At 37.8% G+C, this 27,552-nt stretch overlaps 1 long non-coding RNA gene across 1 annotated transcript in view; it reads left to right on the top strand.

Moving 5' to 3' along the window:
- LOC100594610 overlaps window positions 1-27,552 on the top strand; it is an 82,636-nt gene that overhangs the window by 41,678 nt on the left and 13,406 nt on the right. The window contains exons 4-5 of the long non-coding RNA XR_001116157.2: window positions 18,781-18,819; window positions 19,392-19,436. This is a non-coding gene — a long non-coding RNA (uncharacterized LOC100594610). The remainder of the gene's footprint in view (window positions 1-18,780; window positions 18,820-19,391; window positions 19,437-27,552) is intronic.

Genomic DNA, 27,552 nt, shown 5'->3' with positions numbered 1-27,552 from the left:
GAGCCGAGATCAAGCCACTGCACTCCAGCCTGGGCGACAGAACAAGACTCTGTCTAAAAAAAACCTCCAAAATCCAAAAACAAAAACATGTCCTCCTTCATTCTTTGCTCTTATATGTGGAACGGCTTCCTGACTCCCATCAGCCCATCCTCTTCCAAGCTAGTTCTTTGTACCTTGAGGTCGCAGAACTGGAAGAGAGGTCGAAGCCACGAAACTTAACTTCAGCTTCAGATGAAACAGGCCAGTGGATGGACTGCTGAGCTTGGAGTACCGTTTCCTGTATTTAGATCATTAGACACTTTTTAAAAAAATGAGTGGGTGCGATGGCTCACACCTGTAATCCCGGCACTTTGGGAGGCTGAGGGGGAGGATAGCTTGAGGCCAGGAGTTTGAGACAAGCCTGGGCAACATAGCGAGACCCCATCTCTACAAACATAAAACCAAAACAACAACAAAAAATTCTCTCTCCAAGGTCTGAGCTGTGCCCTGTGGAGAAGCACGTGGTAAATTTACTTTCTTTTCTCTAGGTAATTGACAACCATTATATGGCCCCTAAGCCTTCTCTTTTTTTCAGGCTAAACATGCCCAGTTCCCCTAACAATTACATATGTGACGTATCTCCTTCTTTTTGGGAAATAAATGCAAATAAAAATACTCCAAACCTATATAGGTGGCTTGATTCATATTCAGAAAGTGAACACCCAGGGATGGCTAAAACGGATGGTTTTACCTGGAGCTATGACCCTAATCAGAACACCCACTCCCTCCAAAGTAAGCACTCTTCTGATTTCTGTGCAAATCATTCCATTGCTTTTCCTCATATATTTCTAATTTATATATTCATTTCCAAACCATATGGTTTGCCCATTTTAAATCTGTACATGGGTGACATCATCCTATATGTACACTTTTGTGCCCTTTTTTTTTTGCTCAATGTTATGTTAATGTGATTTATCCATGTTTTTGCTTACTGATGTAGCTAGTTCATTTTTTACTGATCCATAAAGTTTTATACATTTTATATGTATATGTAGATGTACTTTTATTGACCTGTGATTCTTTATTGATTATTCCACCATATAAATGTACCATAATTTATGTAATGTGTTCTATCACTGATGAACTTTTGAGCTGTTTCCAGTTTGGGGCCGTTATGGACAGTACTGTGATGAATATTTATCTCGGTGTACATGGGCTTGCATTTCACTAGGATGCATACCTAGGAGCAGAATGCTGAGTAATAGGTCACATGCATCCTCACCTTTACCAAACTGGGGTCCAAAATGCTTGTGTTACATTACAATGCCATCAGCAGAGTAGGCATGTTTCCGTGCTACACCCAAAGGTGTGCTGTGCAGATTTCCCTTCCAGAAAGACTTGCTGTCCAGCTCAGCTCCTGCAGAGACTACCTCCACTATAGAGCAGCCTTTCCCAGGGCCTTGCCCTGTCTGGGACAGCCTGACAGTTTGTTCCTTTTCATTGAAGTAGTATTCCATTGCATATACAAATCACAGTTTATCCATTCTCTTGTTGATGGGCTTTTGGAATGTTTCCAGTTTTTGGTGATGATGAACAAAGCTTCTAAGACATACATATTAGAATTGTCATTGTCATGGCAGGTGGAGGTGGGAAGGCTTGGCCACTGTGTACCACTGTGGGATGATTATGACAGGCAGCACTGGCTCTGGAGTGGTCCATCTGGGCTCCTCTGCCTCTTCTTGCTCCTCCCCTCCTTTCATAGGAGCTGATCCCTAATAAACACTTCCTACACCAAACTCTGTCTCAGAGCTTGTTTCCTGGGAACTCAAACTGCAACGGTTACTGGACTCTTTATCCTTGCCAGCATTTGATATCAACAGACTTTAAAAATGTATCGCTAATCTGGTGGGTATTTAAGGGTAGCTCATTGTGGTTTTTTCCTTAATTAAAAATTTGAAAATTAAATCCTTAATGAAATATTTTAAACCTTTGCAATTATTGAGGTATAGTTGAAAAACAGTAAAATAATTCCTCTTTTGAAGTGCACAGTTGGATGAGTTTTGACAACTGTATGCTGTCCTACAGTCACCACCATAATCAGATGCATTTATATCAGCCCAAAAATTCCTTCATGCCTCTTTGCAGTCAGTCCCCTGCTCCTGTCACTGATCTGCTTTCTGTCTATAGCTTTGCCTTTTCCAGTGGAACCAACTAGAACACACTCTTTTGTGTCTGGTTTCTTTCACTTAGTGGACTGCTTTTGAGATGCATCCATATTGCTGCACGGATTGGCAGTTTGTTCCTTTTCATTGCAGAGTAGTATTCCACTGCATACACAAATCAGTTTATCCATTCTCTTGTTATTGGGCTTTTAGAATGTTTCCAGTTTTGGGTAGTGATGAACAAAGCTTCTAAAGCATACAATGAGTCTTTTTGTTGATATATGTTTTCATTACTCTTTAATAAATGTGTAGGAGTGGCATTGTGGGGTCATAGGGAGGGTGTAATTTTAACTTAATAAGAAATCACCAGTGGTTTTCCAAAGTGTTTTTTTTTTTTATCATTTTAAATTTTACGTATCAGCAGTCTGTGAGGGTTCTGGTTGCTTCACATTCTTTCCAATGCTTGGTATAGTCAGTCTTTTAAATTTTTAGCTATTCTTGTGTGTGTGTGCCTTTGTGCAGTGGTAGCTCATATTTTAATTTACATTTAAATAATGCAAAATGGTGTCTAATGATGTCGAGCATCTTTTCGTTTGCTTATTGGCCATTTGTGTCTCTTCTTTGGTAAAGTACCTGCTTAAATCTTTTACCCATTTTTAAATTGAATTGTTTACTTAGAATTGATAAAAGTTCTTTATATATTCTGCATACAAATTCTTTATCAGATATGTATTTTGCAAATAGTTTCTTCCAGTCCATGGCTTGTATTTTTATTTTCTTAAGAGTGTCTTTTGAAGAGAAGTTTTTCCCTGACATGATGGATGGCTCATGTTTATAATCCCAGCATTTTGGGAAACTGAGGCAGGAGAATTTCTTGAGGCCAGGAGTTTGAGACCAATCTGGGCAACACGGTGAGGCCCTGTCTCTACCAAAAAAAAAAAAAGAAAAAGAAAAAAAGTTTTAAATTTTGATAAAGACCAATTTATCTTTTTTTATGCTTTGAGTTTTTTGTGCCTTATCTAAAAATTATTCACTTACCCCAAATCATGAAGACTTTTTCTTATGTTTTCTTCTAGAAATTTTATAGTTTTATATTTTGTAGTGTGGTTTGAATTTGTATTTTACTGATTTCTGATGAAAAGGAGCACTTTTCATGTTTATTTGTCTTATGGATTTCCTATTTTATGATGTGTCTAAGCCTTTTGCCCGTTTTCTGTAAAGTTTTCTTTCCCTTACTGATTTTTAGGAATTGTTATGTATTCTGGAGAGAGTCTTTTGTCAGTTTTATTCATGATTTATATTTTTTCCCAGTCTGCAACTTGCCTTTTTAATATCTTTATGATGTCATTTAGTGAACAGAAATTCTTAATTTTAAGGAATTTGAATTTATGTTTTAGTTCTTTTATGATTAGTACTTTCTGTCTCCTGTTTAAGAAATTATTTCCCACCCTGAGGTCACATATATATTCTCCAATATCAGAGCTTCTCAACTTTCTCAGTTCATGATACCCTTGTGTGTCAGTTATTTTTTCATGGAATGCCTAGGCCAAAAGAAATACCCCAAATTTCCATTTATTAGGTAGTCAGTTCCAATCAACTTAATAAGCATTTATCTTCTAACAACTTGGTAGTCATTTGAAAAAGTAATACAAATTGATTGAAAGAAAAACAATGAATTTTTTCATCCTTAAATGATTGCATTTACTTACTAAGGGGATGTACAACTTCTCAAGTTTTAGAATATGACTGGATATTACCATTCTGACTTCCTATTTCATGTTGATTTTTATGGGATGTTTGTTATTATAGCAACTGCTGAAAGCCTAACTTTGCAAAGACTTAATGCCATTGAGGGGACCGTAGTTCAATTTAATATTGAAACTGTCTAGAGCTCATCATTTATTCAGTGTCTGACAGGGGTCAAGGATCCATGTGTTTTCTTCAAAAATTTAAAATATCCCATGGCACCACTGTGAGTTCAATGTGGTGTCCTGGGGGAACCTCCGTGAGTAGTTTGGGACTGATGGTTTTATATCCTGTGTGAAACTCTCTATTGCTTTGCTTTTTATACTTAGGTCTTTAATTCATCCTGAATTGGTTTTTGTGTATGGTGTGAGTTAGGGATCCAATTTCTTTTTTTCCCCCAAATGTATATGTAATTACTTCAGATCATTTATTGACAAGTAAATCGCTTTCTCATTAATCTGCAATGACACCTCTATCATATATTAAATGTGTATATATGTGGAAGTTTTCTTTGATCTAAACCATCCTTTTTGAAATATATTTTCATTTGATATAGAATTCTGGGATGATAGTTTTTCTTTTCCTTTCAGTGCTTTAAATATATCTTTCCACTGTCTTCTGGCTTTCGCTGTTTTTTTTTTTTTTACATGACACTCGGCCATAATTTCTATTGTTGGTTCTCTGTAGGTAATATATCATTTTCCTCTGACTGCTTTCAATATTATCTATTAATCATTAGTTTTCAACAGTTTTATTATAACTTGTCAACATGTGGTTTTCATTGTAACTAACCTTCCTAGGGTTTGCTGAACTCCCTAGATCCTTATGTTTTTCACATAAATTTGGAAAAATTTTACCATATGTCTTTGAATATTTATGTTTCCCCATTCTTTTTCTTCTTGCCTTCTGGAACTCTAATTATACATATGTTAGATATCTTAATATTGTCCTGCAGGTGATTGAGGTTCTGTTCCTTCCTTAGAAGACTTTTCCTTCTTTTTGTCCAGATTGGATACTTTCTAATGAGTTATCAACAAGCTTGCTGGCCTCATCTTTCATTGTCTCCAATGTGCTGTTAAGTCTATCTAATCATTTTTTCATTTCAGATATTGCAATTTTCAATTCTAAAATTCTCATTTGGACCTTTTCTATAGTTTTCATTTCTCTGTTGAGATTCCTATTTGTTCATTATGACATTAATTTCTTAAAGTCCTTGAACATGTTTATAATGGTTTCTTTAAGTTCTTGTCTGCTAATGCTAACATCTGGGTCATCTGGTGATTGGTTTCTACAGACAACATTAAATTTTTTTCCCTTGACTCTAGGTTACATTTTTTTAAATTATCCCCCATATATAATAATATTTTAGGTACACCAGACATTGCTGATAAGATGTAGAGATTCTGAATTTTGTTATCTTTTTCTGAAGAATGTTAGTTTTTATTTCAGCAAGTAGTTAACTTGGCTGGGCTCAGCTTTAAACCATCTTCCGGGAATAGGCAATAGTTTAAATCCTTGCTTGTTCTTTCAGCCTAGTCTTATGGTTGTTGTTTCCCATTGTTCTCCTTAGGATCTCCCTGACATATGTGCAGTTCAGGAGTTGGTCAGGGTTTTGGGTGAAACTATACATTGATTCGGGAGCCCTCTTCATTACTTACTCTTCTCCAGGATTTCACCTCTTACTACACAGCTACTCTGGTTATTTTTGACTGCCCATTTTTTTTGGCTCCTTAAGCTAGTAAGCCAGAACCTTTCTGTTTGAGTTCTAGCTGACTCATGCCATGTGTACCATAGAGTATCCTTGGGCAAAAACATATCCAGGACAGCTTCTCTCTTTCATATTTGACTCTTCACCAGTTTCTGACTGCTTTTTGTTGACCTTCAGTACTTCCAAATAGTTGTTTAAAAAATATACATATTATACATATTATCTGTGAGAATGTTAGTTCAATACAAATTACTCTGCCTTATCATAGAGTGGTACTTAGTATATCTGTCTGTCTATCTATCTTGAAATGTTTTTACAAATTCAAATAATTCACTTGTAGATTCTTCCAGCTTTTTAATATGTACAATTATATTATTGGTGTATAATGACAGTATTATTTCTTCTTTTTCATTCAATATCCCTTTTATTTCTGTGTTTTGTCTTAATGCATGGACTGGCATCTCTAGTAAAGGGTTGAGAAGAAATGGTGATAGATTTGTTTCATGTCTCAGAAGGAAAGCTTTCAAAGTTTATTGAATATTATATTTTCTGTAATTTTTTAAATAGATAAAATTTATCATGCTTAGGTAAATTATTTCTATTTCTTAGCACTAAAAGTATTTTTTTAAAATACACGGTGAAAGCCCGTCTCTACTAAAAATACACACACAAAAAAAATTAGCCGGGCGTGGTAGCGGGCGCCTATAGTCCCAGCTACTTGGGAGGCTGAGGCAGGAGAATGGCGTGAACCTGGGAGGCAGAGCTTGCAGTGAGCCGAGATTGCACCACTGTACTCCAGCCTGGGTGACAGAGCGAGACTCCGTCTCAAAAAAAAAAAAAAAAAAATATATATATATATATATATATATATGAATGGATATTAAATTATATCAAGCTTCTTTCTTCATGTACTGAAATGTTCAAATGTTGTTTTCTTTAATATCTTAATATGTAAGATTACAACAATTTATTTACTAACATTGAATCAACTTTACATTCTTGCAATAAATCCAATTTGGTAAGATTTATTATCCTTTTTTACATATTGCTGGATTCATTTTGCTAGTATTTTGTTTAGGATTTTTGCATCTATGTTTATGAGTGAGATTAGAATATCTATCCTTGTTGAGTTTGATATAAAGGCAATGCTAACCTCATGTTGTGTGTTAGGTAGAGGTTGTGTATGATTGAAATTATTTTCTCCCTCTTGAATAATTGGTAGAACCTCTTGGTGAAGCCATTTGTCTTTGATAGGCTGCGTTGGTGAGAGATTTTTTTTCTTTCTTGAAACGGAGTCTTGCTCTGTCACCCAGGCTGGAGTGCAGTGGTGCAATCTTGGCTCACTGCAAACTCCGCCTCCCAGGTTTGAGCAATTCTCCTGCCTCAGCCTCCGGAGTAGCTGGGACTACAGGCGCGCACTGCCACGCCAGGCTAATTTTTGTATTTTTAGTAAAGACGGGGTTTCACCGTATTGGTCAGGCTGGTCTTGAACTCCTGACCTCTTGATCTGCCCGCCTCAGGCTTCCAAAGTCCTGGGATTACAGGTGTGAGGCACTGTTTTTTTTTTTTTGAAAGGCTCTTGCATTGTCACCCAGGCTGGAGTGCAGTGGCACAACCACAGCTCACTGCAGCCTCAACTTGCCGGGCTCAGATGATCCTCCCATTTTAGTCTCCCTGGTAGCTGGGACCACAGGCATGCCACCACGCCTGGCTAATTTTTTGTATTTATTATAGAGACAGGGTTTCACCGTATTTTCAGGGTGGTCTGAAACTCCTGGGCTCAAGCAATTTGTCCTCCTCAGCCTCCCAAAGTGCTGGGATTACAGGTCTGATCCACTGTGCCTGGCCTGGAGAAAGATTTTTGAGTCCTCTTTCATGAAAAATTTAATGATCAGAACATACATTTTCTACCTTTCTTGTTTCAGTTTTTGTAAGACATATTTGTACTGGTTATTAGGCTGTTGCCTTTTATTTTCAAGTACATCCTTGTAGCTTCTGCTCTGTGCTGCCAGTGCTGGGAGTCTGCAAACAATCTTTCTCCTTTATTGTCTGGCCTCCTGGTGGGTTCTGTAGTTGGGGACTCTAGAAGAAGATGGAAGACAGGAGGGAAGAAGGTACTTCTGCTTTCTTATTTGCTTCTGTACTTATCCATAATGCTCATTGAGAATATTTCACCCTGGATGCAGCAATTAGTTCTATCCTTCAGCTTCTTTCAGCACTCCTAAACCAGCTCATTATGACCCATCAGAGGTACCACCAGCAGCTAGGCAATGACCCCTCTTCTGAGGCATAAGTCTCAGCGATCTGGGCTTCCTCTTATGAACTCCTAAGGAACTAGCAGCATTCAAGTATGCCCTGTCCTCCGCAGTATGAGCCCTGCATCTTGAGATTTATACTTTAAGCATTTAGTTCTGATAACCTTAACCTCTTCTCTTTTTCCTTCAGCTCTTGCTCTAGTAGCTGTTTTTCTCTAGTTACTATCTCTATGATAGTTCACTGTTTTTTTTTTGTCATCAGCCCTTCAATACTTGTATAACCAATGGTCTATATTTTTTTCGGCTGATATACCTACCATGGTCTATTTTCCTGATTGGACATTGACTGGTACAATACTTGAGAATGGAAGTAGTGACAGGAAACAGACCCTCAAAACTGTATGGACTTAGTTTAGTTTTCTTTGGACCCTTGAACACAATGCCAAACTCCTTGCCAATGGCAAATGAGCTACTGCTAATTCACAGCATGCAGTGGTAACATGACAAATTGTCACCTTTGATTGCTTGTGGCAACTACTTATTGTATCAATGCCTTGGGAACCAAATAGCTACTGTAGTTGATGAATATGGCAATAATAGTATGCCTACAAGATTCCTGGTATGCAATGGCTGCTTCTAAATACACTGGAGAACTTGAAACAGATGACAATGAGATCAAGTCTTTAAACTTTCATCTCAATGTTCACACAACTAAGGTGCTTCTACAGAGACCCTAGAAGAATCTTTTTCAATGTACGGGAACAATCTTGATAAAGATTAAATCTGGAAGGAGGGGGCAGAGCAAGATGGTAGAACAGAAGTCTCAACCAATTGTCTATCCCAGAAGGACACCAATTTAACAGCTATCTACACAAAAAAACCACCTTCATAAAAACCAAAAATCAGGTAAGCATTCACAGTACATGGTTTTAACTTCATTCACTGAAAGAGGCACTAAAGAGGTCGGAAAAACAGGCTTGAATCACAGATGCCACCCATCCCCCATCCCCAGGCAGCAGTGGTGTGGTGTAGAGAGCATTTCTGTATGCTGGGGAGAGGGAGAGTGCAGCAATTATGAGGCATCGAACTCACTGCTGCCCTACTGTAACAGAAAGCAAAACTGGTTCAAACTAGAACTCTTCCAGATCTTGTCTAAGACCATCATGGCAATATCTCTATGAGGCTGAAAGAATCACAGTATTACTGGGCTTAGCATGTTCCCTAAAGCAGACACAGCTCAGATGACAACACCCAAGTCCTTCCAAGTATCTAAACTTTCCCAAGAAGGATGGGTACAAATAAACCCAGACTGCAAAGACTACAATAAATATCTAAATCTTCAATGCCCAGACAAAGATGGACAGCTACAGGTATCAAGACCATCCAGGAAAACATGAGCTCACAAAATGAACTAAATAAGGAACCAGGGATCAATCCTAGAAAAAAAGAGATAATAGACTTTTCAGATAGAAAAAAATTAAAACAGCTGCTTTGAGGAAACTCAAAGAAATTTGAGATAACACAGAGAAGGAATTCAGAATTCTATCAAATACATTTAACAAAGAGATTGAAATAATTGAAAAGAATCAAGCAGAAATTCTCACGCTGAAAAATGCAATTGGAACACCAAATAATACATCACAGTTTTTTAAATAGCAGAATTGATCAAGCATAAGGAAGAATTAGTGAGCTTGAAGACAGGTTATTTGAAAATATACAGTCAGAGGAGACAAAAGAACAAATCATAAAAAACAATGAAGCATGCCTACAGGATATAGAAAATAGTCTCAAAAGGACAAATCTAAGAGTTATTGGCCTTAAAGAAGAGGTAGAGAAAGATATGGGGGTAGAAAATTTATTCAAAGAGATAATAACAGAGAACTTCCCAAACCTAGAGGAAGTTATCAATATCCGGGTACAAGAAGCTTATAGAACACCAAGCAGATTTAACCCAAAGGAGACCACCTCAAAGCATTTAATAATCAAACTCCTAAAGGTCAAGGATAAAGAAAATATCCTAAAATCAGCAAGAGAAAAGAAACAAATAACATACAATGAAGATCCAATATGTCTGGCAGCAGAGTTTTCAGTGGAAACCTTACAGGCCAAGAGAAAGTGTTATGACATATTTAAAGTACTGAAGGCAAAAACATTTCACCCTAGAACAGTATATTCAATGGAAATATCCTTCAAATATGAAGGAGAAATACTTTCCCAGACAAACAAAAGCTGAGGGATTTCATCAACACCAGAACTGTGCTACAAGAAACGCTAAGGGGAGTACTTCAGTTGGAAAGAAAAGGACATTAATGAACAGTAAGAAATCATCTGAAGGTATAAAACTCACTGGTAATAGTAAGTACATAGAAAAACACAATATTATAACATTGTAACTGTGATGTGTAAACTGTTCTCATCTTAAGTAGAAAGGCTAAATGATGAGCCAATTAAAAATATTAACTGCAATGACTTTTCAAGACATAGACAGTACAGTAAGGCATAAATAGAAACAATAGCAAGTTAAAAAAGTGGGGGGTGAGACAAAGTTAAGGCATAGCATCTTTATTAGTTTGTTTGTTTGTTTATGCAAACAGTGTTAAGTTGTTATCAGCCTAAAATAGTGGCCTATAAGATAGTATTTACAAGCCTCAAGTTACCCTCAAACAAAAAAACATACAACGGATTAAAAAAAAAAGAAACTAAATCATATCAGCAGAGAAAATTATCTTCACTAAAAGGAAGCCAGGAATGACAGAAAGAAGGAAGAGAAGAACACAAAATAACCAGAAAACAAATAACAAGATGGCAGGAATAAGTCCTTACTTATCAATAATAACATTGAATGTAAATAGTCTAAATACTCCAATCAAAAGATATACAGTGGCTGAATGGACAAAAAAACCCAAAAAACAAAAACCCAAAAAACAAAACAAAAAAACCCACCACTACCAACAAAAAAACCCAAGACTCATTGATCTGTTGCCTGCAAGAAACACACTTCACCTATAAAGACACGCAGACTAAAAATAAAGGAATGGAAAAAAATATTCCATGCCAATGGCAACCAAAGAGAGCCTGAGTTGCTATACTTACATCAGACAAAATAGGTTTCAAGATGGAAACTATAAGAAGAGACAAAGAAGGTAACTATATAATGATAAACGGGTCAATTCAGTAAGAGGATGTAATAATTTAAAATATATATGCACCCAACACTGGAGCACCTAGATATATAAAGCAAATATTATTAGAGCTAAAGAGAGAGACAGACTGTAATACAATAATAGCTGGAGACTTTCACACTCCACTTTCAGCATTGGACAGATCTTCTAGACAGAAAATCAACAAAGAAATATGAGATTTAATCTACATTATATACAAAGTAGACCTAATAGATGTTATACAGAACATTTCATTCAACAGCTGCAGAATAAACATTCTTTTTCTCAGCACATAGAGATCATGCTCAAGGATAGACCATATGTTAGGTCACAAAACAAGTCTTAAAACATTTAAAAAATTTGCAATAATATCCAGCATCTTCTCTGAACACAGTGGAATAAAACTAGAAATCAATAATAGGAAGAATTTTGGAAACTATACAAACACATAGAAATTAAACAATATACTCCTGAATGACCAGTGAGTCAATGAAGAAATTAAGAAGGAAATTGAAAAATTTCTTGAAACAAATAATAATAGAAAATGCAACATACCAAAACCTATGTGATACAGTAAAAGCAGTCCTAAGAGAAAAGCTTATAGCTATAAGTGCCTACATCAAAAAAGATAAAAAACTTCAAATAAATAACCTAATAATGCACCTTAAAGACTAGAAAAGCAAGAGCAAGCCAAACTCAAAATTAGTGGAAGAAAAGAAATAATAGAGACTAGAGAATAAATAAATTGAAAAGAAGAAAACAATGCAAAAGATTAATGAAACAAAATGTTGGTTTTTTGAAAAGTTAAACAAGATTGACAAATCTTTAGGCAGACTAAGAAAAAAAGAAAAAAGATCCAGATAAATAAAATCAGAGATGAAAAAGGAGACATTACACCTGATAGTGCAGAAATTCAAAGGCTCATTAGTGGTTGCCATGAACAACTATATGCCAATAAATTGGAAAATCTAGAAGAAATGGACAAATTCCTGGACACATAGAACCTCCAAGATTGACCACGAAGAAATCCAAAACGTGCACAGACCAATAACAAGTAAAAAGATGAAAGCCGTGATAAAAGTCTCCCTGGAGAGCAAAGCCCAGGACTTGATGGTAGATGCATTGCTGCATTCTACCAAACATTTAAAGAAGAACTAATACCAATCCTACTCAAATTATTCTGAAAAATAGAGGAAGTGGGAATATTCCAAACTTATTCTATGAGGCCAGCACTACCTTGAAACCAAAAAGAGACAAAGACACATTAAAAAAAAGAAAACTATAGGTCAATATCCTTGATGAATACTGGTGCAAAAATTCTTGACAAAATACTATTAATAGCAAACCAAATTCAATGATACATTTAAAAGATCATTCATCATAACCAAGTGGGATTTATCCCTGGGATGCAAGTATGGTTTAACATACACAAATCAATCAATGTGATACATCATATCAGTAGAATAAAGGACAAAAACCATATGATCACTTAAATTGATGTTGAAAAAGCATGATAAAATTCAACATCCTAATATAAGATGATATGATCTTATATTTGGAAAAACCTAAAGATTCTACCAAAAACTATTATAACTGATAAACAAATTCAGTAAACTGCAGGATACAAAAACAACACACAAAAGTCAGTAGCATTTCTATATTGCCAACAGTGAACAACCTGAAAAAGAAATAAAAAATGTAATCCTATTAACAATAGCCACATAAAAAATAAAATGCTTAGGAATTAACCAAATAAGTGAAGGATCTCTATAATGAAAACTTGAAAACACTGATGAAAGAAATTGAAGAGGACACCAAAAAATGGAAATATATTCCATGTTCATTGACTGGAAGAATCAATATCATTTTAATGTCCATACTACCCAAAGTAATCTACAGATTCAATGCAATTCCTATCAAAATACTAACGACATTCTTCACAGAAATAGAAAAAACAATCCCCAAATTGACATGGAACCACAAAAGACCCAGAATAGCCAAAGCCATTCCAAGCAAAAAGAACAAAACTGGAGGAATCACATTACCTGACTTCAAATTATACTACAGAGCTATAATAACCAAAACAGCATAGTATTGTCATAAAAACAGACACATAGACCAATGGTATAGAATAGAGAATGCAGAAACAAATTCACACACCTATAGTAAACTCATTTTCAACAAAGGTGCTAAGAACATACACTGGGGAAAAGACAGTCTCTTTAACAAATGGTTCTGGGAAAATTGGATATCCATGTGTAGAAGAACGAAAGCAGACCCCTACCTCTCACCATATAAAAAAATCAAACTAAAATCGATTAAAGACTTAAATCTAAGACCTCAAATCTACATTGAATCTGTAGATTACTTTGGGTAGTATGGACATTAAAATGATATTGATTCTTCCAGTCAATGAACATGGAATATATTTCCATTTTTTGGTGTCCTCTTCAATTTCTTTCATCAGTGTTTTCAAGTTTTCATTATAGAGAACCTTCACTTATTTGGTTAATTTCAAACTATGAAACTACTACAAAAAAAACTTTAAGGAAACTCTCCAGGACACTGGTCTGGGCAAAAATTTCTTGAGTAATGCCCCATAAGCACTGGCAATCAAAGCAAATATGAACAGATGGGATCATATCAAGTTAAAAAGCTTCTTCACAGCAAAGAAAACAATCAACAAAATTAGTTGTTGGAGAAAATATTTGCAAACTACCCATCCGACAAGAGATTAATAACAAGAATACAATAAGGAGCTCAAGCAACTCTATAGGAAAAATCTAATAATTCAATTAAAAAATGGACAAAAGATTTGCATAGACATTTCTCAAAAGAAGACATACAAATGGCAGACAGGCATATGAACAGATGCTCCACATCATTGATCATCAGAGAAATGCAAACCAAACTACATTGAGATTGAGATGTCTCACTCCAGTTAAAATGGCTTATATTCAAAAGACAGGCAATAACAAATACTAGTAAGAATGTGGAGAAAAGGGAACCCTTGTACATTGTTGGTAGGAACATAAATTAGTACAACCACTATGGAGAACAGTTTGGAGGTTCCTCAAAAAACTAAAAATAAGCTATCATAAGATCCAGCAATCCCACTGCTGGGTAGTACCCAAGAGAAAGGAAATCAGTATATTGAAGAGATATCTGCACCCTCATGTTTTTTGCAGCATTGTTCACAATAACCAAGATTTGGAAGCAACCTAAGTGTCTATCAACAGACAAATGGATAAAGAAAATATGGTACTTATACACAACGGAGGGCTATTTGGTCATAAGAAAGAATAAGATCCTGTCATTTGCAACAACATGGATGGAACTGGAGGTCATTATGCTAAGTGAAATAATTCAGGCATAGAAAGACAAATATCACATGTTCTCACTCATTTGTGGGATCTAAAAATCAGAAACAATTGAACTCATGGAAATAGAGAGCAGGATTGTTACCAAATGCTGGGAAGGGTAGTGGGGGTGGGGATGGGGAAGAGGTGGGGATGCTTAATGGGTACCAAAAAAGTTACAAAGAATGAATAAGATCTAGTATATGGTAGCACAACAGGGTGATTATAATCAATAATAATTTAATTGTACATTTAAAAAATAACTAAAAGAGTATAATTAGATGGTTTGTAACACAAGGGATAAATGCTTGAGGGGATGGATACCCCATTTCCATAATGTGATTATTATGCATTGCATATCTGTATCAAAACATCTCATGTACCCCATAAATACATACACCTACTATGTACCCACAGGAATTAAAAGTAAAAAATTAAAAAAGAAAATTAAACCTGGAATTAAGTGTGTGGGTTGCAGAATGACAACAATTTAAAGTCACAGACACACCACATCTTCACCTTGACTTGTTTGAAACTGAGAATCTTGAACTCCGAGGCCTCTCTAAAGCCTCCCTTGCTAGAAGATGCAACCCCTCTAACTGATGATATTAGTTTTCCCTTTCTGTTATTTCCCAGTAGCAACCCCACCTAGACCAGCTGCCTTGCAAAGGGATGCCTATTTTCCTCAAGCTTCTAAGTCCCCATCCTTTGTTGTCTCTGTCTGACCTCAATAAAAAAAGCTTATACTTCAAAATAAATGCAAGATGTTGCTAATTTTTTTCAGCATAAATATGGGGAGAAACATGTGGTATCGGATTCTAAGGCTGTTAGAACAAAAAGCACAGAATATAAAACTGGATCAAGCCAAGCTGATTTTATATGTGTACTTACCAGAGATGGTAGGTCCACCAGAGACGGTGGATCAGGATTAGTTTGCCTGATTGCTTGACTGAAACTTGGACTCCACAATGGCCTGAATTCATGAATTCAGTGAGTTTGAGGAGCAATGTACAAGATTAACTCCAAGACTTGACAAGATAGGAATATTGGGATGGAATTATCATATGCAAATTTTATACTCTTCTTCCCCATCCCTTTTATATACACCAAAAAGCCCTAGAACATAGTATGTTTTTTAAGAGGAACAATTGGGAAATAGTATGTATTAGTGATGGGAGTATATTAGTCCATTTCCTGCTGTTGATAAAGATATACCCAAGACTGGGAAGGAAAAGAGGTATGATTGGACTTACAGTTCCACATGGCTGGGGAGGCCTCAGAATCATGGCAGAAGGCAAAAGGCACTTCTTTCATGGTGGCAGCAAGAGAAAATGAGAAAGAAGCGAAAGCGGAATCCCCTGATAAACCCATCAGATGTTGTGAAACTTATTCATTACTATGAGAACAGTATGGGGGAAACCACCCCCATGATTCAAATTATCTTTCACTGGGTCCTTCCCACAACATGTGGGAATTATAGGAGTACAATTCAAGATGAGATTTGGGTGGGGACACAGAGCCAAACCATATCAGGGAGCATCAACATCTTTGAAAGGCATTATGGTGACTTCCTTTGTACACACAGGGAGATGCAGCTACTAGTTGTGCTTCCTGATTTCCATGGGGATCCTGGAAAGTTAGTGGCTAAGAGTAGTTCTTAACCACTAGAGGCAAGGTTAACACAATTACTGTAATGGACAGCAAGGACAAATAGGTAAGCGGAATGACCTGCTGGGATCTTTGGCAGTGCCTAATTGATTACCGTATTCTTGGGAATGAAATAGATATGCAGCCTATTACAATATTACTTCTTTTGCATGACAGAAATGTTCTAGGTCTGATGTCTAGGAGCTTAATTTGAGTGGACACAGTGGAGTGTCTTAGCTTCCTAATTAATGTCCAGGCATAAGCCAGATCACAGACCTGAGGCCCTTGATTGAAGGGGAGGCTGGCTCCCTTGAGTAAGAACATGCAACACTGCTATAACTATATTCTGTAAATATTCCTTCAAGTCTTCCCCAAAGGTGCCTTTAGCTATTTACTAGGGTTACTGTGCACTGGGGGAAAGGAAATCTTCAGACTTTTCAGGGATTTACTAGATACTGAATTGGCTCTGAATTGATATTAGGGACCCTAAATGCTACTGTGACCCACTAATCAAAGTGGGAACTTCTGGTGATCAGGTGATAAATGAAGTATTGAACAAATTCATCTCCTACAGGACTCAGTGGATCTATAGACCCTCCCTGCAGTCCTCCCCCATCCAGCTCCAGAATATATAAATGGCATAGATAAATCCAGCGACTTGAAACGAGGGCTATTGTTTGCCAACCATCTCTGTGGTTTAGTCTTGTCTCCTCAAATAAACTGGAAGCTCCAGAGAATGGTAAACCTCACTTAGCTGACTCTATTTTTCCCTAACCCTTGGGGGAGTGCTTTAGTATTAGTTATTCAATACAAATTTATTGGTAGTAATTTTGTGAACCATGCCAATTTCTCGAAGCATTTAGGAGAAGTAACTAACTTGTGGGGTGAGTGGAAGACAGACTGCTCTTTTAGATAGAGGGAAAGGTATCTGGCTATGGGAAAGAAACATAAATCTCTGATATTTGCCTTCTAGGGTCTGCCAAATTTAGGAAAGCATTTATTGAATCTACTCTTAATGCAAGACATGCAATTTATATTTATAGTCTAAAATCTTCAATCTTCATGACATTACTGTGAAGTAGATTTTAAGATCTCTCTTTCATAGCTGAGGAAACTGAGGTTTGGGAACGTTGAGTGGCTGCTTTGGGGTCACTCAGTACTTGGCAGAACAGGAGTCCAAGCCCGAAATGTTAGATGTTTCCTATTTTGCCCTGGTTAGTTTTTTTGGTAGGAAATTTAAAAATTTTTCTTATACTTTAAATATTACCTTTTCATAGAAAAAGTAAATTATTTTTGTCTCTTTGGCAATTATAATTTCAGCTACTACTGCGAGCAGGAAGGATGAGAAGGTGGAAGAAGAAATTCTTTTCTTTGTAACCCCTGGGGCAAGTGCTGACCTGCGATGTCTCTCTTTATACTGTGTAGCTCACAAAGGTACATATGGAACATTTAAATAGGTCTTTATCAAAAAACAGAAGATTGTAAAAAGGAGATCAATCAAAAAGTTTATAAGAAATTTGATAATTTGCTTTGTAAGAAATGGCTTGCACTCCATGGCTTTAGGCCTTGCTCTTGGGGAATTTCTCCCTCATGCTTCTTGGCCCTTTTCGTGGAATGCCTGAAGCTGGCTCCCATCTCCTAGAAAGCTCATCCATGCATTTACCACCTCTGCCACAATCCCTGTTGTAGCCCACCTCCAAGATATGAAGCTGAGAGACAAGCAGGGACCTTTGGATACAAAGGGCTTATGGAAGGGAAGCCTGCATCCCACCTGCTCCCTCCCGACTAGGGTCTTCCCAGTTCCTCAATCTTCCCCAACCACGGGGGTGTGATCTCGAAGACTCGGTTAGGAAAAGCTATCTTAATGTAACTTGAGAACTCACACAACTCACATAAATCTACACACACCCTGCAAAAGATGTTTTTGTGCCTTGCCACACTCTTTGTCATAGTATTCTATAAGGGGAGCTCTGTCATTTCTTAGGGTCAAGGACACTGAAATGGCTTAATTTGGACCAGATTCTCCTAGAGCATTAACTATTTCCTAAGAGTATCTTAAGACAGCTTGGAGCTGTATTGACTTTTTAGGTCTAATGGACCTAAACGACCCATTTAACTTTGAACCTTTAATATAATAGATTTAAGATCAGAATCCTCTTTGACTTTACAGACCATCAGTGGAGCTCAATGGCGACCTACCTTAAATGTTCCTGTTAGGTCCAATGAACAGTCAAGGGAATGAGAGAAAGAAAAATATGGAAAAGAGACAGTAAGAAAGCCAAAGGAAAAAAAGAGAAATAATAGGAATAAATGAGTAGCACTTAATAAAGTGCAAGGATGTATTCTTATTCTGGATCTTATTCTGATAAATCAGTAAAGACCTAATTATAAGAAGTGAGAAAAGCACAATAATGGGCAAAAACACAGAGGTTTGAGGGGTAGGGCACTGGGTGATGGCGAAGGATTATTTCCTGGAGTTGTCATATTAGTTGCATCTTTAAAAAAAGTATAAAGAAGAGCAGAAGAGCCTCCAGGCTGGTGGTGGGCATGGGCAAAGGTGAAAAGCCATGAGAGCAGGAGGGGGTGAGATCCTCATTCTGTGTGGGATCCACATCTGGATGACCTCCCAAGTCCATGCCTGTTCTCTTTGTTGTACTCTTTTGGTAGAGATCATTTGTGGCCCACCCAAACCTCTGTTCTTGCCTTCCTCTGTAATAACAGGTCCTCATGTTTTACAAGGCACTTTTGTTGTCTCTCTTTCAGCCATGTGTGGTCTTGTTACTAAGTGTTAGCCAGTGAGATGTAAGTGGAAATATTGTGTGGGGCTTCTGGGCAGGCTTCTCGAAGGGAGGTGGGTCAGCTTGGAGGCACTCTTCTTGTCTTGCTGCCTCTTCTCTTCCTGGCCTAGAATACGGATGTGATGGCTTGAGCTCCACAGCTGTCTTGGATCCTGAGATGGCCTGGAGGGTGGACATCATTAGCTAGGGTATGGAAGTAGAATTACTGAGTCTTCTGTTTTGCTGAACCTGCTATACAAGTTTAGGCAGAGCTGAATTTCGTGGGAGGACAGGGTTTTAAAAGCTGCGTAAAGGAAGGGTAGACAGAGGAACAGAAAGCTCCTATAAAACAGTGTGAGCCCATCCACTGTTACTCAAGAATGTCCCTTGGAGGTCTCATGAGGAGGTTAATAGAATAATGCATTCAAGAAAAACAGATCTTTTCTTGGGGATATGCGCTAGGTGGGGGAGATTGTGAGTGAAGAAAGAAAAAATAAGAAAATTAAGCCAAAAAGCAAGTTTCTGCAAAACACAGAGCTGGGATAATTTGAACCCAGAACCCATATCTAACCCCCAAACCCCTTGCTTTTTCCATAGAACATACAGGAGGAGGCCCATGTTGATTCAGAGGATGAATGAGAGGTGAGATATCACAGTCACATTAGTGTCTTGAACTTCCTAAGGGCATCACAGGGGTCTGGCTTACTTCCAGAAACAGACTTATCTTTGAGAATGGTTAGCTAATTTGATGGGACTATTTTTTTAACCTTTTGTTTCAGTAGAAGAGAGTGTTATACTGCTTATGTTCAAATAGCTCTTCCCTTCACTTTCCAACCAATTTCTTTGGCTTTGATAGATTTAGCCCATGAGTAACTTGGTGAAATCATAGACATCCTAAGAGTTTGCCTCCAAGCTTCCAAAAGGAGTGAGGGAGTGTTTTGTTGTCAGTTATTCCATTAAAAACTGGTGTGCGTGTGTGTGTGTTATGTAGTGTGTGATATCTGTGAGAGAGAAAAAATCAAAAGAATTTAAAGTTCTGCTATAAAAGTGGGGAGTTCTGGCCCTGGAGGCCTTTATCCCGAATGTTCACTTCCTGAGAGGCAGGGTTTGTTAGCTACCATTTTAGCCTGCTAATGCCAGGTTCTGCCAGTCCTGTGACTTTGCCTTGGTAGAGGGCCTTGCCAGCTCTTCATTTTTGTTATCTTCTTGGTTTAAGGAAAAGCTCAACAAATCAGGCCTGGAGGGCCGTCTAGGTGCTACTGGAAACTTGCTTTGCATTTGTTCTTTATTGTTTCTTTTATTTGAGCCTGTGCTCAAGTGTTGCCTTATTAAGGAAGGCTTATTTGTCTACCCTGACCTCCTAACACTCCACACTCCTAATGTCCTTTCTTCCATATTCTTGTCCATAGCATGTATCAACTTTTGATATAAAACACATTTGGGCTGGGTGCGGTGGTTCATGCCTATAATCCCAGCACTTTGGGAGGCTGAGGTGGGTGAATCACCTGAGGTCAGGAGTTCAAGACCAGCGTGGCCAACATGGTGAAACCTTGTCTCTACTAAAAACATAAAAATTAGCCAGGCGAAGTGGTGCACACCTGTAATCCCAGCTACCTGGGAGTCTGAGGCAGGAGAATCACTTGAACCCAGGAGGCAGAGGTTGCAGTGAGCCAAGATCACGCCACTGCACTCCAGCGTGGGTGACAGAATGAGACTCTGTCTCAAAAACAAACAAACAAACAAACAAACAAAAAACACACATTTGACCTATTTACTTCATTGTCAAATATCTCTTTACTAGAATGTAAACCCTATGAGGGCAGATTTGGTCTGTTTTGTTTACTGATACGACCCTAGTGCCTAGGACAATGCCTGACACACAGCAGACACTCAATAAATTTTCATCGAATGCCATGGTTTCCCGCTCTCTATTGGCAAAAGGTATTGGTTAATGGACAATCTGGTCATTAGGACCACATGGACATCTAGAGTTAGCAGAGAACAATTCCCACTTTCTCCTTGGAGTGGGCCATGGTAAGAATTTTTAGATCTTCCTCCACCTCAAGTTCACACTCACCTTCTTCTTTTCAGTTCCCACCAATTTGGTGTTTTAGGACAACAGCCTCTTCCCACCATGTTCTGTGTAAACTCTTGCTATCTTATCAGGAACCTCTTTATAAGGTTCCAGCAGAGAAGATAACCTTATAACCTCTATAAAGCAACATCACTGAACATGTTGGGGAGTGAGAAGGACCCTGGAGTGTCAAGAGACTTAGATCCCAATTTTGACCATGCAGAGATCTAATTATGGGCCTTGAGTACCTAAATCAACCCAGTACATCTTTGCCATTCACAGATTTATTGTTTGTGAACAACTTTGAAGGTGCATGGTGTGTGATATAATTTGTCATTTTTGTTGAGGTTTGAATTTGAGCTGCCTTGAGTCTTGGATACACATTTCTTAATGAGAACTCTATGGCTAAAAAGTAGCAGGAACCAATTTGAACAGGCTTAAGAAGAAAAATGGCTTAAGTAGGAAAGGTATGCATGGCTGGATACTACTGAAAGACTCAAGATCCAGGTTCTCAAGGTCTGTTCATGAGAATTTGGAATTCCTCTTATGCCATCCTTTCTTCAGTGGCTGTTGTTTGAGTGCATTTTATGACTTCAGTGCTAGCTAAGAGGTAGCGAGAGATAAAGAGAAGCTTAGACACTGTCTTTGTTCTCAAAGAGCTTATTGGCTAGTTGAGGGACAAGACTCTCCCTCTCCCCCTACAATGAACACCACCTACAGTGAACACCTGTATCTGACTGAGTTCACTAGTCCTGGGACTATTTCACATCATTGTGACATAATTGTGTCCTGAGGTAAACTCAGGTAGTCTTCATCCGAGAGAGAATAATGTTTTATTATTTTTTTCCTTCTAGGAACTATAGTGTTTGCTTTATAGATTGAAGGAAAGATGAGGGGAACAGAATGAATAAAATATTGGAAATGTGAGTGAGTCTAGTAGTGGAAATGCAGAGCAAAGAAATGACAACAAAAAATTCCCATGAGAGGGAACATTCCGTGCTAGGCAGAAGTGAGCAAGAAGGTGTGCCCAGCTGGCAGAGGACTTAAAATGCCAGGCCCATGAGTTTAAGCTTCATAGGGCAACATGGAACTACCGCAGATATTGTTTAAAATGTAAAACCTTCTAATGAAATATTTCATTTATGCAAACATACATATATATGTGAATATAACAAATGAAGAATAAAACAAACACCTGTGTGCTCTCTATTCCACTTAAGAATTAGAACATAGCCAATGCTTTTGAATTCCTTTTGTGTTCCTCTTCCATATGTTTCCAATTCTGTGTTTCCTATTCCCCAAGAGTGATCATTATTCTGAATTACATATTCATTATTCTCTTGCCTTTGGGTTTAATTTTACTATGTATATATTAAGTTTCATATAATTTTAAATTATATATAGATTAATTTCTCCCTGTTGTTTCAGGCTATTAACCTTACTTTTTCTATGTTTTATTTCTCCCCCACCCTTCTTGCCTTCTTTGGGGTTGTTTGTTGTTCATTTTGGTTTCCTTTTACTGGCTTGGAAATTATTCACTCCATTAATATTTATTTAAAGATAAACATTTACATTTTATTATGTGCACTTTAACAGTCTAAAATCTATTAGAATCTTAACTACAATTTTCTCAAGTACAAGGATCTTGGAATGCTTTATTTTGTATTACCCCTGTCCTCTTCAGCATTGTCCAGTTATTTTGTTTTTAAATACACAAAATAGATATTATTATTTTTGTTTTACTTTGTCAATATTTGTTAGATTTATATACATGTTACATTTTCATTGTTCGCAGTTTCTTCCTGCATTGCTAACCTTCTGCTAAATTCCTTAGTGAGGATATCTTTGCAGTGAACTATTTTATTTTATTTTTTAATCTGATAGGAACTTGAAATGTGGGTTTTCTGCATAGAATGTCCATAGTTGACAGTTACTTTTTCCTGGCACATCGAAGATATTATTCCATTATATTCTGACTTCCATTGTCATAGTGAGAAGTCTGTTGTTAGTCTAGTTATTGATTTCTTTTTTGCATTTTTATTTTTGGCAATCAGTCTTTTGTGTGTTTAAAAATATTTTTAGTTTCTTTGCTCTTCTGCAGTTTAACTACAAAGTTTATAGGAATGCATTATATTTTATTTATACTACTTCATATAATTTTGTTTTTTACATGAATGTATATCTTTCTCAAATTTTGGAAATTTCTTATTATTTTTCTTTCAATTATTACTTTGAATATTGCCTCTATCCCATTGACTATCTCTGTAACTTCAGTTACATATGTGTTATAGAAATTCTAATTCTATCCTTCATGTTTCTTGACTTCACCTTCCTTCCTATTTTCTACCACCTACCTCTCTATGCTGAGTTCTATATAACTTGTCAGCTCTCTTCCATTTCATAAATTTATTTCTCAATGGTGTCTAAAATGATGTTAAAACTTTTCTTGGAGTTTTTAATTTCAATGATTGTATCTTTCATTTTAATTAAAAAAATTTGTCTTGCCATGTTTTGATACTCTCTGGCACTTTGTCCATTTCCCCAATTTTATCTCTTTTCTTTAAATAATTTAATAATTAGTTATATTCACTCTCTGAAAACCCAGGATTCAAATCTGTTGGTGGGCATAACTTTAATGTTTGCCATTTCTACTGATGCTGGCTTCTGTTAGCTTGTTACCTTTTGCATTTCTTAAAATTTTACTTGGGCTCTTGTTTGATTGAACATAATTTGTGGGATCTGATTTGAGGACTTTGTGGTTTTTATTTTCCCACTCAAAAAATCTGCTTCTGTTTGAAATTGGTAGCACTATTAAACGAGGTAGACTTCAGTTTCTCAGATTGGCATTTTTTCCATATGAGCAGTACAAATTCAAAGTCCCAGTGAGAACAGGTCTAGGTTACACATTATAAGGGAAGACTATTTATACATATTTCCGTCTAGAGCTACCACAGAGACAGTTTTCCTTTGTTAGAAGGCTGCTTTTTTTCAGTTAGCCCTTTCAATGAGGATTTATATTTATGCGGAGGCCTTAGTAAGTTTAGCTCCTTGACCTTGCATGAGGCCAAAGCCTGACCTCCCATTTCTCATTCACATCAAAACCACATTGTATTAGGGTTCTCTAGAGGGACAGGACTAATAGGACAGATGTGTATGTGAAAGGGAGTTTATTAAGGAGTATTGACTCACACGATCACAAGGTGAAGTCCCACAATAGGTCATCTGCAGGCTGAGGAGCAAGGAAGTCAGTCCAAGTTCCAAAACCTCGAAAGTAGGGAAGCTGACAGTGCAGCCTTCAGTCTGTGGCCAAAGGCCTGAAAGCCCCTGGCAAACCACTGGTGTAGGTCCAAGAGTCCAAAAGCTGAAGAGCTTGAACTCTGATGTTGGAAGTCAGGAGGCATCCAGCACAAAAGAAAGACAGAGGCCAGAAGACTTAGCCAGACTAGTCTTTCCACGTTCTTCTGCCTGCTTTTATTCTGGCCATGGTGGCAGCTGAGCAGATTGTGCCCACCCAGATTGAGAGTGGGTCTTACTGACTCAAATGTTAATCTCCTTTGGCAACATCCTCACAGACCCACCCAGGAACAATACTTTGCACCCTTCAATCCAATCAAGTTGACACTTGGTACTAACCATCACACACATTAATCTCCAAAACTGTAGATTTTTGACATTTGCTTCCAGGACATCACTTACCACTCCTGTTTCCACTCACTCTTCACTTGTGTATGTAAGTATGTGGCCCTTGTCGACTTTCCTTACTTCCTTGAAAACACAGAAATGTATTTAAAAGTGTTTGCATGATTTATCCAGTACCTAAATGTTAGGATCAGAAGATATTTTCAGAATGCTCAGCCTGCTATATTATCAGAAATAAAAGTGCCGTTGTAGACTCTTTGAAGGGAGTTAACAGGGAAAAAAGAAGTCCTGGATTAAGAGTCAGAAGAGGTCTTAGTTTAGTTACCCTGAATTCAGACCCAGAGAGAAATCTCCTAGAGACCCTGAGAATGATGGTTTCACTGTTAGGAAGCACCAGAGTGGGTGAGAAAATGTAACAGCTGCGGAAGAGAAGCTGAGGAGGATAGCTGAACCAACAGGTTTCTGCTTTGGGATTGATTCTCAACCCTGCTGGGACTCTCTGTGGATCCATCTAGAATGTGCCTCAGAATTGTCTTCCTTGGGCCGGGCCTGGTGGCTCATGCCTGTAATCCCAGCACTTTGGGAGGCCGAGGCGGGCAGATCACGAAGTCAGGAGTTTGAGACTAGCCTGGCCAATATGATGAAACTCCGTCTCTACTAAAAATACAAAAAAATTAGCCAGGCATGGTGGCACATGCCTGTAGTCCCAGCTACTCAGGAGGCTGAGGCAGGAGAATTGCTTGAACCCGGGAAGCAGAGGTTGCAGTGAGCTAAGATCACCCCCCTGACTCCAGTCTGGGTAACAGAGCGAGACTCTGTCTCAAAAATAAATAAATAAATAAATAAGTAAATAAACAAACTAAAAAAAAATTTAAAAAGTAGAATTGTCTTCCTAACGGATGGGGAAGTGTAATATGTATACATCAGTTCACATTTCCTATTGGTGAGGGGTGTTGAATCCCTGGTTATTTCTGGCCTGCCTTGCACAGGAGCTGAGCAGTTTCCAAGATATTAGAGAAAGCCCTCAGGCAGTGAAACAGAGAGTGTGGGTATAGCTCAGAAGCTCTCAGTGCTCCTGGGAGCTGCACCCTGAGGCTACAGGTAAACTCAGCAGTGGACTAAGGACTGTGAGGAAAGGTGTCAACAATGTCTGCTATAGACTGGAATTTGTGTCTTATTTCTTGACCTAATTACACTTATGCAAACACTGCAAAATGATAGGGACTATGGTGTTTAAGATTAATATGAGAATAATATAGAACAGAAGTTGGCATGTAACAACCCCTGGGCCAAATCCAGCCTGCCACCTGTTTTTGTAAATAAAGCTTTATTATACTATAGCTACACACATTCATTTATGTCTATGGCTGCTATTATACTGCAACACCTGACCGAGTAGTTGCAACAGAGCCTGTAATATTTGTAGTACAGACACAAAGTCTAAAACATTTACTATCTTCCCCTTTCCAGAAGTTTGCCGTCCCCTGATTTAGTAGAACTGATCAGGGAGGACCCTATTATTGAGGAGACAAATTTGGGAATTGCTGTAGATTTCCAAATCTGAGATGAGAAGAGCCGTGACGGAGGTCTGTACCTAGTACCTAGTCTGCATCTACAGCTATTTTTTTGAGTTTAGAGAATTATGGTGAAGGAATTTAGAAAAACAATGGCAGGGTCTTGAGTCTGAGAGACCCTGAGAATGGTGGTTTCATTGTTAGACACTAAGAAGTCAGGACATTTTTGTTCAGGGCAGGGAGATGATGAGGGATTGGGATGGTGAGAAATTTGGTTCACGAAGAAGTCTTGAGTCTTGAGGGCAATTGAAACGTCTAGTTTCTAAGTAAAAATACAGTGCTGGGATGAAAGTTGGAACTGATGGGACTTCCCATGGATCTATGTGCCTGGACAGCTTGCTGGAGCACTGGGGGGCTGCAGTCCCACCTGTCTCAAGGATTCTACCATCAAGGCCTGCACCATCCACCATGTGTTTTCCGGGGCTGCCAGATGTAGGGACTCTCTGGAAAGGAAATTCTCTAGTTTAAGCTACTTCACAGTACACAGGCTACCAGATCTGTGACTATGAAATATGAAGTAAACTTGCTTTCCCTCAAGCTTCTGTGGCTGGAGAACTTGTCTAACTACACGAGACAGACAAGCAGCTGCAAAGACAAAGGGAGGCATCCCAGATGCTCCCTTTGGGGCCTGGGGCTCCTCCGTCCTCCCACAACCTGTCTCGCTCTTTGTCAGGAGATGCTGTAGTGATGGATGACCCCATGGCGAGGCACCCAGCAAAATGCCCAAAGGATATAGAAAATCTGGTCCATTCTCAGATTCATGGCCCACATTTCACAGTCATCACAGTGCAAGTGAATCAGTTAGTTTTTTGTTGTTGTTGTTCAGGGCCTCTAGAACTAGGGTAGCTTGTTAGTATGACTAATAAGGCCACAGATGCCAGGACATGGAAGGGACTTTAGAGTAATGCCAAAATTTCAAACTAGTTTTAAAGTGTAATTAAACAAAACAGAGGGGTTTTGTTGTTGTTCATTTATTGAATAGGCAGATATTTTATAAAGAGAGGACACTAGACAGGGGAAGAAGACCTGGAAGAGCTGGGTGTGAGTCCTGGTCTCATAACTTAGAAACTGTGATCTTAACAAAGTGAATTTATTTAATTTTTTCTGGCTTTATTGTGGTATAATTGACAAATAAAAATTTTATATATTTATAATGTATAACATGTTGCTTTAATATATGTGTACATAGTAAAATGATTACTGCAATCAAGCTAATTTACATACCTAACACCTCATATAGTTATTTTTGTTTTTTGGTGTGAATATTTAAGATCTACTCTCTTAGGGATTTTCAAGTATGCACTATATTAGTATTAACTATAGTCACATGCTGTGCAATAGATCTCCAGAACTTACTCACCCTGTCTAACTGAAATTCTGTACCTTTTGACAAACATCTCCCCATCCCCTGCCCCCAGTCCCTGGCAGCCACCATTCAAGAAAGTGACTTAGTTTGTTCCTAGTTCCTTCT

Source organism: Nomascus leucogenys, chromosome 8, assembly GCF_006542625.1.
Source record: "Nomascus leucogenys isolate Asia chromosome 8, Asia_NLE_v1, whole genome shotgun sequence".
In the NCBI taxonomy this organism is placed as follows: domain Eukaryota; kingdom Metazoa; phylum Chordata; class Mammalia; order Primates; family Hylobatidae; genus Nomascus; species Nomascus leucogenys.
The sequence above is the reverse complement of the archived record's forward strand: the minus strand, read 5'-3'. Positions and strand labels throughout refer to the sequence as shown.